A 17,934-nucleotide genomic window follows, 5' to 3' on the forward strand; every position below is an offset into this window, starting at 1 on the left:
TTGCTGTTGGTATTTGGGAAAGCCACATTTTATGCGCCGGTGTTATTGCGCCCAGTGCCCCAATGGCTACTGGGATTACAGTTGTTCTTACATTCCAGCATTTTTCAATCTCTTCTCCAAGAGGGAGATATTTCTCTACCTTTTCTTTTTCTTTGCTGGCTATATTGTAATCATTGGGTGCTGCTATATCTATTATAGTAGCCCTCTTGTTCTCCTTGTCTACCACCACTACATCTGGTGATATACAAGGAGGTGGTGGTATATATATATATATATATATATATATATATATACCATTGGTATATTGGTATATAATATATAAGGTATATAGGTATAAGGTATATATAGGTATAATTGGTATATATATATATATATATATATATATATATATATATATACATGTATATATATATTATATATAATTATATATACATATAACCATCAATGTTATATATGTATATATACATATACAGTATATAAATATATATATACAGTATATATTATTGGTGGTTAACACTTTGTGTTGTTGCTTGACTGTCTTGTGGAGAGTAAAGGAAACTGTCAGTTTCCTTTACACGGCTTCATCTTAGCAAGGCTGCTATAGGACTGCGACAGTAGGACTTCTTTAATAAAACTGTCATAGCACAGCTGTGATAGTCAGACTAAGATAACTGTTTGCGGTGAGACCACTGTTATAAAGAGTATAATATATAAATACAGTACAATATATAAATATACTAGCTGTGCTACCAGGCGTTGCCCGGATAAAAAAAAGGTCTTTGGACAAAGAATTGATTTGTATCTAATATATAACAACATCTGACATTCTAACTTTCAAACTACATATCATGAGAGAAATGTTTTATGTATTTGAAATAAATTAAGAGAGAAAATAAACACTGCTGTAAAGGTTTTTAAACTTTTTCAAACAACTGTAATTTTCAAACTCCCTATTATGAGGCAATGGCTTTGTGCAGGAGAACTGAATTAAAAATAAATAAAACAAATGTGAAGGTTTACAAACAATTGCAAGTTTAGAATTTCATTACTTAAAAGAATTGTTTAGTTGAAATAAATTAAAAGAAAAAATACAAATGTAAAGGTGTTTAAATGTAAATGTGAACCCATAAAGAGTAATGGCTAAATATATTATGTTTCGCTACAATTACAATCGAGAATTATTTGGTATACAATTATATGATTTAAGTTTGTTTCAGTGGTGGCATGCAAAAATTGGCATGCGAAAATATTGTAGGCTATAGACGTACATAGAGTGGTATAGAAACCCATAGTCATTATCTGACGCAATCAACCAGTAATTGAACCTTACAAAAATATTTCTTAACAGGGGCAAATTGTAATGCATGGCTGCATCAGTAAAATAATCAGCGTGCGCTATTGTTGGAATGACAGATCCACAGACTTTGAGGAATACATACATGTACACTATATATAGAATAGCAATACCTTGCTAGCACAGCTGCTATAGTGAGGCTCTGATAGAGGACAGATTAGGCAAACTTTCCACTATAAGGCTACTGTTATGAAACTTATAGCAAGTCCTGCAACTGTCATTGTACTACTGTTATTGTAAAAGTGAGGCCTTGTAAAACAATACATCTTAGTTTTTTTATCTTTACAAAGCAGAGTCATTATGCACATGTATATTAGGACTATAAACAAGAACTGGTTCCGGTAAAGAGCGCACTATAATCTACCGAGACATGACTAGCACCTCGTTGTTCTGTCATGGTGCAAACTACCATCAATTCATCTAATCTAGAAAAGATTATTTACTTATAACATGGTCACTGACAAGTGCCTATCTTGTGGGACTCTGCAGTCTGCCTCGTAACAGTGATAAATAGCCTTAAGCTACATGTAGTAAGGCAAGTTTCCATTATCACATGCTGACATGGATGAACAACCGTGGCATAGTGATCTAGAGCGCCTATCGTCCTGTTAACAATGAACTGGGTTGAAATTCCAGGTTAACATCTTAGGCCTGCAATACTAAAAAGAAGCTTGCAAAAAATTTAGTAAATTCTATTAGAAAGTCTTGGTATTTTCTATCAAATGCCATTGTTTTAGACGTTCGAGGTGATCTGACTGTCAAGATGTTTCAAGATTGAAATTGACAAAATTTGATCATGGTTAAAACACTCTGGCAAAAGTGAGATTATGATGTCTATAGTGGCTAAAAAACTGACAGAATGAAGATCATCAAGCTGCAACTTGAACACAATAGCCAATATCAAGTATCACAATGATAGCATCTATAGTGAAATCATTTTGTACGTATTTTCTTCTGAACATATTAAGCACTATCAAGTTTTGTTGATTTTAATCTAGTAACATCCTGACAGGCAAATCATTTCGACTATTAAAAACATTTAGGAGTGGTAGAAAAAATACTAATACTGTCTGGTTAAGTTTACTAAAATCTTGTAGAAGTGCATCTTTAACAGGAATTGCCTTTAACAATAAATTGCCCTGTGCAGCTGGCAATGTCCCCTGTAAGTCAGGTTTCTTTACTACCAGGCTTAGACATTTTAAACCAAGATCATCATTTTTTAAAGTATTGTGCTGCAATACTTTAAAAAATATTATTACAAAATGATGTTAAAGTTACCCTTTCAGAAATAAACTAACACCCATGCCTACTACTAGACAAAAATACTGTGTAGCAATATATTTGTTAAACGCTATCATGATAGTATATAATCCTGAACAAAGACGAGCCCGTATGGTTTAATGATTCTGCCAGGAAATGTGTAAGATCGCAAAGAAAATTGTATGATAAATTCAAGAAAAGTGGCCTGGACACAGACCTACAACAGTACAAACAGGCTAGGCGCCAAAACAAAAAGCTCTTTAGGAAAATGGAATATGACCACTATGATAGAATATTATTCAAACCACTGAGTTTGGGAGATAGCAAGCCTTACTATTCATTTTATAGAAGGAAAAGTGGGAAGAGCTGCCATGGCTCTGTTATTTTTAAGGGTAAATCAGCTTTTGAGACTTCAGAGATTTTTAACAAGTATTTTCAAAGTGTTTTTTCTGGGAGCAGTTCATACTCAGAGCCGCTTTGGGCTGAAGGGAACTGTCCGATTACAATTACTAGTGAGGGGGTGAGGAAATTGTTAATTGGTCTGAAGACTGGAAAGGCCCCAGGCCCTGACCAGCTGAGGAAAGAGGACCTCAGTCTTGATGTGGTGGTCACTAGTCAGATTTTAGCTCTTATCTTTCAACATTCTCTTAATACTGGCCAGCTACCTGATATCTGGAAGGCGGCAAACGTAGTACCAATTTTTAAAAAAGGCTCGAGAGACAGCCCCAGTAATTTTAGACCAGTTTCACTTACATGTATTGCATGCAAACTTTTAGAACATATAGTACTAAGCAATATTAATCAGCATCTTAATGTAACGCTCAACCCAAACCAACATGGATTTAGACAGGGTCTCTCATGCACTACCCAACTTGTCACAACAGTAGATGACATTATGAAAATGGTGGATGGAAATGACTCGGTACACGCTGCAGTGTTGGATTTTTCGAAAGCTTTCGATCGAGTACCTCACGGTCTCTTAATTGAAAAGCTGTTATTTATTGGTATTGACTCAGCAGTAGTTAGATGGATAGCACATTTTTTAGCAGACCGAATGCAGAGAGTGGTTGTAGAGGGAGCAGCGTCTGGTTCTCTTGCAGTAACTTCTGGTGTTCCTCAGGGTTCCGTGCTGGGGCCCTCTCTTTTTCTAGTTTACATTAATGACATTTGTAGCATTATAAAGACATCGACAATAAGACTTTTTGCGGACGATGCCCTTCTTTATTGCCCGGTTAACAGCTTAGATAGTTCCCAAAAATTCCAGGAAGATTTGTTTTTGTTGGAAAGGTGGGCTGAGCATTGGGGTATGGTGTTTAACACTGATAAGTGTCAAATAGTCAGGTTTGGTAAGAACGGTCTTGATAGTTCTGTGGATTATTTTTTAGGAGGAATAGCGTTAGAGAATGTATCAGCTTTTAAATATCTTGGAGTTGAAATTACTAGTGATTTTAGTTGGGACTTGCAGATTGATTCGGTGACGGCAAAGGCTTCTCAGAGGTTGGGTATGATGAGGCATGTGCTTTTTAAGGCCCCCAGAAAGGTGAAGAGGGTTGCATACCTCACCTTGTGTAGACCTATAATGGAATATGCAGGTGAGGTATGGGACCCTCATTTAGTTAGGCAGATAACATCGTTGGAGAATGTGCAGCGAAGGGCTGTGCGTTTTATTTCAGATTTGAGGGGAAAACAGAGTGTTACGGAAGCAAGGCAGTTTTTAGATCTAGAGCTGTTGGAGGCAAGGCGTAAGAATGCTCGCATGACATTGATGCTAGAAATTTTAACAAATAGCAAGCACAGTTCTTTTATTGATAGTTTTAAGCATTTACAAGATACAATTCATGATCATAATACAAGGTCAACAACTAACGGGGAACCCCCCGCCATTGAGTCAAATTCGAGTTTTTATCAATATAGTTTTATGCCCAGGACTTCCCGCAACCTGCGAGGAAAGCCATGAAATTTTATCGAATTTTTGACAGACATTTTGAAGGCCTTCTTTTACCCGCGAGCGGGGTCTAAAGGCTCGAGTTTTACCTAGACCTAGACCTAGAATGTTTGGAAGTTGGTAAAAAATAGGAACGACTAAAAATGATAACCTGGCTTCACCAAAAACTAAAACATATGTATTTTGAGTTTTTCTGTTACAAAGAATTGAGTTTAAAATTACTGAAATTAAAACATAAACAACAGTTCTTTTAAAAATAAGGGCAGTCATGTTTTTCACAAGAGAGTCAAAGACAACAGGCTTTATGTGCAGGAATCTGTGGTAGGGTCATAGCTTTTGTTGTTCAAGCAGGAAGATGTAAAAATCAGCTTAGCTGAGGCTCCATCAGGTTGTGGGGTTGGGAAGATAACGCTGTAACGAGTTGAACAGTTAAGAAATATTTTTCCAAACAATTGTTATAGTTTTTAGTGTAGAACATGTGAAAAGCAAATATTATCTATTCAAATAAAAAAAATATCCATAAAATTTATCTGAAGTTATTTTCTTAGTTCAAAGCATTTTCTTGATGCAGCATATTATGGTCTTGTTTATAAAATAGTTTTTGGATATTTTTCTATACAGACCTTTTAACATGGTAAAGCCAGCACTTACAAAGCTTATAAAACTCCTAGCATATACAGCTTTAAGTAGCATAGTGTTATGGACAGCATCAATCAATAGCAGCATGCGGTTGATAAATCAAAATGGCAATGACCAAAATAAACCAATAAGTTCTTCAATGAGCAATTAAAATTAATATTAAACTTTCATTTGTATTACTCATAATTAGATTTTTTGTGCATCAAATATGACTGGATGGTGATAGTGTGTAGTGAATGGTATTGTAGAATATCGCTTTGTATCTCACCAAATTGTTTGACATTGCATAATATTGTGTGAAGTTGAGAGATATTGTACAAATTGCAATATATTGCATGCTGTCTTGTGGCATCTCGCAAAGTTGGGTGCCATTGTGCGATATTGTGCCATATTGGGCGCTATTGGGCAATATTAGGTGATATTGGGTGATATTACATGTCACATGGTAATATGGGATCTGATAATCTACAACTAGTCATTGTTACGTTGCAAGATAAAAATTATGCGTGAGCCTTCAATTTGATAAACTTTTTTTGATGTTTTAGCATAGGCTAATATTATATAACAGTAAAAGTACAAAAGTTTAACAAGAAGTCTATTTTTATGAGTGTGCTAGCACCGCCACTATTTGATTTTAAAAACTGAAAAAGCTTTTGGGTTTTTATTGGTTCTGTAAAACCATGAAATTATAGATTACATTATGTTCCTATTATTTTAAAACAATAATGCATCAAATTTAAGTTTAATTTTTATTTTGTTTGGATTTATAGGTATTTACTGTATTAGTAATACAGTAAATATATCATATAAATACAGTGAATATTAATATTATACAATGGTATAAAATAATATATTGAACTTACGGAGGATTGTGGGAGGAGTCTATGATGCTCATCATTGTTCCTTTGGCAACCAGTCTGCTTGTCAGCGTCTGCTTGATAGACTCTGGAATAGTAGCCACATCTCCTCCATAGACCAGACTGGTTGGGTAGACAACTGTGAGAGTTTCATTTTCACACTGTATGCTAGGCTCTTTCACGTTTAGCTTTCCACATGCTATAACACAATGAATACAGTGAAATATTTGCATATGAGTACAGTCAAACCTATATCTGATTGCAAATACAGTCAATGCCTCTACTTATCAATACTGTCAAACTTCTGCTTTCATGTACAGTTAAACCTCTACATAAAAGTACACTCAATCATTTAAATACAAGTATAGTGACCTTTACTTCCGCGCACAGTCGAACTTCCATTTACAAGTACAGCCAAAATACTTACTTACTTACTTACTTACTTACTTACTTACTTACTCTGCTTACTTGTATACAGTAACACCTCTACTTATGAATAATGTGAATCTTCCACTTCCAAGTACAGTTAAACCTTTACTTAAGAGTACAGTAAAACCTTTATTTCTAAGGAAAGTTCAACCTCCATTTCTAAGTACAGTCAAACCTCTGTTTTCAAGTAGTCACACCACTATTTGTGAGTCCTTTAGCATACAAGTTTTCCTACGTATCATGTATAGTGCGATCAAATATTTAATTTTATACTCAAATTGATTTCCAAAGTATGACATTTTAAGTCTGAGAATAAAATGCCAAATTTAGCAACAAGCAAAAACCCCAAAAATATATTAGACAAGTTTTTTTTTGAAACACATAACTTAGCATAAAGACAAACCTAGTGCCCTTACCTTCACTTCTATCTCTGAACCTGTAATTTTCGGACCACACACTGCCCTTTATATTTATCCTGTCTGGATATGTATAATTCAAACTTACTTTAATTGACTAAGATTTTATTAGTTTATATTTTTATGACTAGGACAAAGTTATTTGTTAAAATTTATTTTTAGCTTAATTTTATTTAGGTTTAATGCATCTGTTTAATTGTTATATGTAGTTACAGTATTTCTGTAGGACTTATTGTAAATTCGTTGGCTTTTAAACAAATTAAACAGGTCACGATGTGCTTTTAGGAGGACATTTGTTCTATTAAGCAAAAAGTTTAACTTACCAAAAAAGATCACAGAACGTTTTAACTTTTAGTTACAAAGACTTTGTATAGATAAGGAACAAAAGTTTTAAAAGTGTTAATTTTATCAGATTGCCCTTAAAACAAAGCAGAATGATTTTTTAAGCTTACTGGTGAAATATTATATTTACTTTTAGTTCTTCATAACTTACTAGCAACATAACAAATCGATCTCTCCTCTTTCATAGTTTACTACTAACATACTTCATTGATCTCTACTTTCCCATAGCTTACCCCTAACATTTTTCATTGATCTGTAGTTTCTCATAACTTACTACCAACAAATGACATTGATCTCTATTCTCCCATAACTTACTACCAACAAATGACATTGATCTCTACTCTCCCATAACTTACTACCAACAAATGACATTGATCTCTACTCTCCCATAACTTACTACCAACATATGACATTGATCTCTACTCTCCCATAACTTACTACCAACATATGACATTGATCTCTACTGTCCCATAACTTACTACCAACAAATGACATTGATCCCTACTCTCCCATAACTTACTACTAACACATGAAATTGATTTCTACTCTCCCATAACTTACTACCTACAAATGACATTGATCTCTCCTCTCCCATAACTTACTACCAACAATGACATTGATCTCTACTCTCCCATAACTTACTACCAACATATGACATTGATCTCTACTCTCCCATAACTTACTACCAACAAATGACATTGATCTCTACTCCCCCATAACTTACTACCAACAAATGACATTGATCTCTACTCTCCCATAACTTACTATACCAACATATGACATTGATCTCTGCTCTCCCATAACTTACTACCAACAAATGACACTGATCTCTACTCTCCCATAACTTACTACCAACATATGACATTGATCTCTGCTCTCCCATAACTTACTACCAACAAATGACATTGATGTCTACTCTCCCATAACTTACTACCAACAAATGACATTAATCTCTACTCTCCCATAACTTACTATACCAACATATGACATTGATCTCTGCCCTCCCATAACTTTTTACCAACAAATGACATTGATCTCTAGTCTCCCATAACTTACTACCAACATATGACATTGATCTCTCCTCTCCCATAACTTACTACTAACAAATGACATTGATCTCTAGTCTCCCATAACTTACTACCAACAAATGACATTGATCTCTGCTCATACCTCCATCACAAATTTCCTCAACATACACATAGTTATTCTTCAAAACGCTGGTCAGCACTGCCTTGGCAAGTCTATCTTTAGCAAAGCCATTACAGTCTATCTTGTACTCTGCAGCAAACTCAACTCTTCTCTCCATATCAGAGTCTGAAATAGCAGCTCACAATGCATTGGTAGAATGACTTATCTGCCTCAGTAGAGGCTCATATAACACAAACCTCTTTTAATGTAAGTTCCATAAAACAAAAATAGTTTATGTTAAGTTTTTGCTTTTTATTACATAAAAGGTTTTTCATAATGTAAAATATAAAGTCGGTGCAAGCTCTCAATTTTCAGTTGAATAAAAATAACCCTACAGTTTGCCATAAAATATTGTATTCTCTCAAGCAGAACCTGGGAGAGAAAACAGCGTAAGCTATATTTTACACTAGTACCCTAGCAACCTAGTGTTCCGTAAGAGATTGTCAGGAGTGGCAATAAAGTACAGAGAATAAGTACGTGCTACATTATTCAGAAATACTTGTACTTAAGTGTGGTCGATTGGTGGAGACGTTAGAGTGTTGGTCAATCAATTAGAATTCACAAGTTGAAGTTTTGGTGAAAGCGATATTTTATCCTAAATTCTAACCGTGGCATTGCACAAATGTATGGGTCGACAGACAGCGCTTCTTTTATCGTAAATATATATTTTTGTTTTACTTTATTTTAGACCTGCACAATATTTTTTTACAGAGTAGAAGCTGCTCTTTAAAAAAAGATTGATATAAATCACTCTTGAAGCGGGGCGGTCTCCTATCTCAATACGTTTGTCATCTTTATTAGGTTTCATACGTCTAAAGCGATTGAAAGTGTGAAGAAAAAAAAGTCGGTGACAAAAACCAATAAATAAATGCTATAGTTATGGTACAGCCAACAAATTAATAAGCTAAGTTTAGTTTTTTTCTGTGTAAAAAGTCAAAATTGTGAGTTGGGGATGATATTAAAATGATTTACATGTACACAACTATAGTTTACATGTACACAACTATAGTTTACATGTACACAACTATAGTTTACATGTACACAACTATAGTTTACATGTACACAACTATAGTTTACATGTACACAACTATAGTTTACATGTATTTTACACTTTATATAACATTAAATCCCTACAACTTAAACATTTTCAGAATGCTTTTTTACGTTGTAGGAGCATCTGTTGTATTTAACAATGACTATCAGTAAACTCGGTGATGCCTGGGTTTTCATTAGTTTTCAATAAAATAGTCTGCAGGTTGGTGTTTACGAGGCTGATTCTCAGGAACCAAACCGACTTTTGTAACCAAATATTTTAGCAACCTGGCCAAAGGCGCAGAGCATAGGAGTGTGAAGTTTAGATGAAATGAGCAAAAACATGAGGAAATGCATAGTTTCTCTGCAGACACACACAATGACAAAATGGGGTATACTAATATGCATAGATTGCCTCAGACCTGATAGCGTCTTATTTTTATAATATTTAACATGGTTTAAAAGCAAAGGTTTCTGAATTATTATTCCAGCATCAAGGTCACCAGTCTAGTTTTCTAGTTTTTATGTAACCCCCTGGCTTGTTACCAATCAATCTATTTCTTAGGTGTGTGCCGCAGTTTCTAGGCAAACAATTTTGTTTATACGTTGTAACGGCGCTTTCTACAGAATAAGTGTAGATTTTTAAGGGATTACTGTAACTTTTTTTATAAACCTGGCACTCAATGGCTATTACTACGGCTTTGAAATAACCATTATAACCATCCAAAAATAAAAATAAAGTCGTGAATGCAAAACTCAATGATTCACCTAGCTATAAGCATTAAAGTTCAAAAATGTTGAGGTATGCTTTTGCTGGCTTTAAAAGACACAGGTAACAGTTTTTGATTCATAAAACTGTAAATTGTCTGTTTTATTGGCTGATTCTTTCAGCGACAAACAAATATTTTATAGTGTTTCCCTTTAGCAGAAATAATAAGTTCAATACTGATTTAGTTATCTATGTCAATCAGAGTTACTTGTTATCTTAATCATAGAGTCACGAAATCATGGCAATCAAAGCAGCAATTCTAAAAAGATCATAATTTAAACAGATCGTCCAAAGTTTGCTAAAACATAACCTCAAAACCAAAATTATTTTCAACATCTAATTAACGATAGGACAAGTAGAGTAAAAATTGATTTTTTTGTTAAAATATACCAACCAACCAAATGCATGAAAAATATCCGAAAAAAATCAAAAAAAATAAATTGTACATATAATTTACTATTCATATTATTTATCAGGAAATTATTTTGATTAGGGCTCACTAATGCTTAAATTAGCTAACTTGTGTTAAGTATTTTAGCTTTGAATAGGCTAGTTTGATTGTTATGGAGTTAATCTTTGAAATTTAACTTTTCTAGCTAGCTAGGATCAGCACGGCAGATTTAAGCATGCTATAAAACTAAATAAATAATGCATTTTTCAAAACATTTTTGTGTCACCTCATATCCTCTAGATCACATCGCCCACAAAAACCTTAGTACAAGTTCTCCCTCACTCTCTTTTTCAATTGGTCATTTCGAAAGTAACTGTCTTATGGCTTAGACTTCATATTTGCGCCATTTCTATAAAACTGCGTATAAAAAGTGCTAATGAACGCTAGCTTTTGCATTACTAGAGTCCCTCTCTTGGCAGTACAGAGATGTAATCTAGCAGGCAGGAACAGATCCAGACAAACTAGCATCTTTGGTCTGCTGCAATGCCTAGCCAGAGATAAGTTTATCTATATATCATCTCCTTTGAGTGTGGCCATGACGCACTTTATGGAAGATTTAGTAACTCTTTGTTGGGTGTTTTATTTCATTCCAACATGGTGCCCAGATTCATCTCCAGCTTAGTGCTGTTGATACAAGTTTAGTCAAGCGATAGACGGCAGAACCGTTAGACATAAACTTGTTCGAGTAACATAATGCACATGTACATGTACTGCCTGCCTGTACTTACTTGTACATGTATATGTACATGTACATCTGTAGAGTGTGCATGTACATATAATCTGAACCAGCTATAGCTTACTGGTTTCTCTCATCTAGAGAAGTCTAACAATTTACCAAACACATTGATGTTGAATTGGCATTCCACATTTCCTTGCTTGACATGATAAGGATGTTGTCCAATAGGGAGAACAAACTGCTGAAAAAGTTCCCCAATTACTAGGTCAACGACAGCATTCTTGGATGTCGGATCAGCCACTCTGCTGATTGATGAAGGACATTTGCTAAGAGTTCCTGAATAAAACACAGTGATTATCAAAGAGATATACTGTCATAAATAGTTTAAGGGATGTTCTGGGGGTCGGGGGTTGTTGTGGGTGTTCTATCTGTAGATCAGTCATTAAAACACCGCAATGGAAAGGTGATTTACTACTGCTTAAGCCTAGTTCCCATATCGATTGCGATACTCCAGCGGCAACTTGAGTAGCAAAACGTTTGCGACGTTAGGCTCGGCGGCATATGTTCACATATAAGCTGCATCGCTAAACATAATTGCGTAATCAAATAAAACGTTCGCCAGCCAATGCCGTTCCTATAATGGTGACCTTCACCCATACAGTGCATTTTGGGAAGGTTTTGCTTGCAGCCTTTCGCAAAATTTGAACAGTGCTAAACTATTGCACTGCGCCGGCAACTACTGGCAGTCCTCGGTGGTACCCGGCATGAAGGTTCCCATTTCACCGTTAATAGCTTGTGGTGCTGTCGCCGGTGCTTTGCGACATATACAGAAACCAGGCTTTAGTGTGTCTGCCTGAAATAGGTCATGAAAGGTTCCTAAATTATTCCGCAGTCAATAAAAGGTGTTTAAAAACATGTTGTGCAGTCTCTTTTAAGATCACTTACCTGTATATTGTTAGTCTCCAATCTACATGCTGCTGTATATCAGTTTAGTCATTAGAATTTAATGTAAATCTTGTAGTTTATCAATATCGGCAACCATAATCTAACGTAGATGCTGCAGTCTATGACTGTGAGTCACTAGACTATAATTATAGTTACTGCTGTCAATCACTGTGGGTTATTATACTCTAATTGTATCTACTGCTGTCAATTACTGTGGGTCACTCGACTCTATCTTAAATAGGTACCAAAGTGCCAAGGATAGTTCAGTTTGAGTTTATCTAAGTTTCTATACATCAATTGTCAACCTGAAACTCTGAACAATGCTTAGTCATGCTTGAATTGTTTGAACTTTGTTTACAAAGACTTTTGGTCCTAAATTTGAAATAGTTCACACTGTGAGATAAAACTTTAAAAACTATTTGTTCATAAATTAATTTAGTAAATATTTATTATTTTTTAAAAGTTTCTTATGTAGTAAAATGTAAAACTTTTCCATGGTTACATACACAAAAGCGATGAACATATTTTCAAAGCTGAGGTTATGAACAAACCATTGGTGCTATTATTATTAGCAGTGCCTTGCTGCCTAGCGACTGATAGATCATCAAGTGCAATTATTTGCACAATTATTCTGAAATTCAGTCAGGCAGTCAAAAAATGCAAATAGTATCGTTCATCTACAAAGCTGAAAGTCATGAGTTCAAATCTTTTTGCAAGCAATCTTTTTTGTCTAACTCTAAGTAAGGTAACAGACAAACACAGCTCTTATTATAATAAATACTTGCTAAGTATTATTTTTTCCTATGCATTTCAGTTTCTTATGTAACACAGCCACAAGGCTTATTGAAGTGTTTGGGAAAGGAGCAGTTCCTGCCTCAACCAAGGTTTCACCAGGTAACTTCAAGCTGATTTCTCACAGGCTAGGAGCCTTTTACATGACTAGACTGTGTTCCTTTCTCAAACTTATCAGCTCAAAGGTTAATAACTAGAATATCTTATCTTAAATACATACGTGCCACAACAAGCACTCACATATCACTTAGCTACCTTGAACTTCGATGTTGACAATACAGGACACTCCACGAACTGTGTAGATGTACTCATGCTTTCCCGGGGCCAATAAGAGCTCACTTCCTGCCTCCACTTCTACTTCTGCTCTAGTATCACCAGCTTTGACCTTGGCAGTAATAGTACGAGGAGCGCAGCCATTGCTGGTGTCACCAAACTGCTGTGAAGCTGGTGTTGACGTTACTATAACGAATATTCAGTATTATACAGCTGTACATAGCCATGGCGGAGCTGTAGGCCATTCTGAACACATTAACAGAACTATTAATCAACGAATCAGAAGAATTGTTTGGTAACTAGCTGTTTTTGTTAATAGACTAAGACAGCTCTGTAAAAGATCTTAAAGCTAAAACTTACGACAAACTATGGCATTTTCATTACAAAACTTTAAAAAACAGTCAAAACACTAATGATTTCTCAGTTAAATTTTAAACTGTTTTCAAGCAACATATGTTTTTCTTTAAAAAAAAAATTATGTCTTAACTTTATGTCTTTTGGCTTTCTATGTTAAATACTATCTCCTAGACTATAATGAAGGTACAGATCAATCTCATGGTCATATTGCAGAGTCATGAACTCCTCTCTAGTACCAAGTAACATACAGTACGAGTACAGTACAATATAAGCATGGTATTTCATTTTAAGCAAGGATTTGAGTTGTAAGAACAAAAATTTGGTTATATAGACACAAGAACACTCGCGATGCTTGCTCCATGCTGTACAATAAAAATCATTCTAACTCCAAAAGATAAGTGTATCAACTATATTGTAAACGCGAGAGAAAAGTATTCTGTTTGTCCTTTTTATATACCTTTACCCCCATCTAGTTGCCTCACTATATTGTTATAGTTACTCAACATGCAGATAATTATAACATACGGATGAAACAAGTTTCAAGTATACAAAAAATCTATGTTGTGTTTATAAATCTTGCATTAATTTTGAGCTACAGTTATTGAGTTACCTTGAGTATCTTGTGAAAAGCGCTAGCAAAAAATTCTTTCTTTACACATAGTGAAAATTCAAAAAACTGTTTGTTACAATTCATTAATCTCAGAAACAATTTGTTTAAAAAGATTTTAATGCATTTCCTGCTTCTATAAATATAGAGTTAAACTAAACTATTTTTAGATAATTTAGTTAAAAAGAGTAATTTTAATATAATTAAATAGCTTGGCTGCTTCTGGCAGATACTCTTCAAAAACTTAAATATTTTTGCACATTTTCACAACTTAAATATGTTGAGCAAACCTGGCATTTGATCAAGTTTACACAAAGTTACTATTCGAACCGCAACCTCTAATTTCATCTGCTAATTTTTTTGCAATAACATTTGTTGCAGTCAGTTGACCTTTAAGCTTCATGACATGTGACAATCCAGTTAGTTTCAATAACTACTGTATTTGTCAATATAGTGTATTGTACTTGACTTTATTTTTGTTCTTAATAATTTGTAAAAAATAATAAAATTACTTTAAAAATTTTATCGTTGAAGTCTATGGCAGTGGACTACATAAAGTTGTGGAATAGTGTAATACGCATCGCTTCCATAAAAATATTCATGTAGGTAAAATTGGTTTCTGTACGAGTCGCACAATGTGTATGACTTTTCTGGTTGAACGCTTTTCTGTTAGTAATCTAGGCTACATATTATGCTACCAATAGAAAAATGCATAGAAACAGACCAAAAAACTAACTACAAATTAGTTTGAGCACGAATCATGCATGAAAAAAGCTATTATTTTGTTAAGTTAGTTAGATTTTTATATATGTTCATTGATGACTTTGTTAGCTAGATTATGTAATACGTTTAAAAGATTTCATAAATCTCCCAGCTTCTATGAACATACCTGGAATCATGTGGATATTAGAGCTGTCACCAATAAAAAGCGTATCGTTGTGAAGAAGAATGCTGTGGGGGAACTTGAGAGAGCATTTCGCTTCTCCGGGCACAGAATAATTTCCATTCGATGTTGGACAGAGAGACGTAACTTGTTTATCAACCAAGTCGATGATTCTAATATCATGATTATAGAAGTCAGCAACAGCCAAATGGTTTCTATCAACTTGAACGAGTTCAGCAGGAAAGTAGTTAAAAAGAGTGTCTGAAAATGAACCATCAAAAAATCCATGAGGGATTCGCGTTCCGGCGATGAGTGTAATTTTCTTATCGGACAGAGAGACTTTTATGACTTGATGACGAACTGTGGCATAAAGCAGATTATTGTCATCCATATCAAAAGCCGCAAATCGAGGTCGATTAAATTTATCTTGGTCTCGAATAATCGTTGATACATAACCATTAGTCATGTCGACGGACCTCAGAGCGCAGTTCATATCATCAATCACCAGAAAATCATTATTTGAACGTTTGTCCATTAGAATATCGCTTGGATTATAAAACTGTGCTGTACCAGGCGCTCCATCCGCAAAACCACAAATATTGCATCGGCCAGTAAAATAAGTAGAAGTGAAAGTGTTTCGGTTCACACGTCTCAGACACCCATTGAACCGGTCGACTACTACAACAAGGTCACTACTAACTTGAATAAAGTTACTGATTGTGTTAAAAAGAGCACCAGTGGCAGTCCCTTCAAGATATCCATCTCTGTCAATCGACCCTATGACGTCTTTTACCACAGGAAGGTTGTTGTCAGTGGTGGCTTTGACGCCAGACGTTTTCAAAGAAGAGCCCCAAGCAAAAAGGATGCTTCCCGTTTCAACAAACAAATCTGGCTCAATGTGCCAGATGTTTCGACCAGCGGTCGTCAGTGTCAACTCCTCACCAAAGACCAACCTATAAGAACAGATGCTTTATTTTCCCATCTGAGTGGTTAGTAAAATCATAGATGCTTGTATTAACTGTGTTCAACACTTTCTGTTTTCTTCAAGCTTGTGACAAAGTTGTCTAAAAGCGTGGTCACACGAGCACCGAACTGACGTAGGATCGGTTTGGTTCGGAGGCTCCTTCGGTTCATGGCACATGTCACACGGCATCCGAAGCCACTTCGCTTCCTAAATACCATACTTATAGAGACAGCACACTGTTTCATTGGTAGTTTTTATGCATTTGAGTTAAATATTTCTATTATAAACAAAAAACTTTGAGGAACAATTATAAATTATAATTACACAGCAGATTTATCAGAAGATCGTTCAGCTGCTCAAAATAAATCAGTCGATACAAAGATTTTGCCAACCCTTTCCATCAACATAATTATATTTTTTATTAACATATGAATGTTTTTCTATGCTGAGTACATAACAAACAAAAACAGTCTTTATTATAGTACTGTGGTTTTACATAAATAAATCAGCCAGCGATACTTCATCAGGATGAATATGACACATTACTTATATTTTACGCAAAGGAAAATCACAACCATTCTCTTACATTTATGCAAAACTTAAGTGCAACATCTTACATTTATGCAACACAATCACAAGTCCGGGTGAGCCTTGTCATAAATTTCTTCATGTTGTTTATTTAACGGAAAAAAAGTATCTCCCCATTTCTTTTTTAACTTTGCTCACACGCACGTACGGAGAAATGTGACGTGTGCTCGCTAGAATTTTAACCAGCCAATAAGAGCAAGGGTTCGGCCACAAAATTTGGAGCAGGACCGAAATAGTTCGTTTCGGCCAGAAATGTCTTCGGCCAAACTTTTTACAGCTGACAGCGACGTCGTTTTGCGTCATTTAGTTTGGTTCGACGCTTGTGTGACCCCCCTTAATATTCTCCTAAACTAATAATGCATTGTGATGAATTTAATTTGATATTACACTGTCATTTAATACACTATATATGTTAATATATATTTAATACACTATACACCTTAATCAAGGTTGTAACCATTACAGAAAAATCATAACTGCACATTAATAAGTGCTTGACTGATGCACAGATATAAAATGCATTACAGATGCAATAAATTTTAGCCTGTGCATCTATGTAGTTGCATTAGCTGTGCATTAGCAGTAGTAAGCATGTCACAGCCATGAAGTATGCACTATATTTGTGTTATGTACTTTTACTCCTCTTCTGAACACAATGCACATGCAGTACAACTATTTACAAATGAGTAGAAGCAGTATTGCTGAAGTGGCGGATTTTTTTGCTGATTTACTAGGCTTTAGGTAATGCTTCATAGAAATACATGTGCAGTAGACAGCAGTAGTCAATTTGCAGTAGGAGTGCAGTTGTAGCAACAGTAAAGGTCACTTGTGCATTAGAAAGTATAATACACTGCAAAATTACTGTGTACTGGACGGTGGTGACGCAGTGTAGTTTTAATGATTACAATATGGAATAAGGTTCTGAATACAATAATAAAGTACATAGTAATATGACAAAATATAATGAAAAATGATATAAACAGTATAGCATAACATAAAGTAAAATAGCAGAATATGATGTTGTAAATTGTTGTATAATATTCTACAATATAATGTTCTGGAACATATCATGCAACATATTGTAATACATTATAATATAGCATAACATAATTCGGTACACTAAATTAGATTACAATATAGTATAATACAGCAAAGTTTAATATAACA

The sequence above is a fragment of the Watersipora subatra genome, chromosome 8 (genome assembly GCF_963576615.1).
Source record: "Watersipora subatra chromosome 8, tzWatSuba1.1, whole genome shotgun sequence".
NCBI lineage: Eukaryota > Metazoa > Bryozoa > Gymnolaemata > Cheilostomatida > Watersiporidae > Watersipora > Watersipora subatra.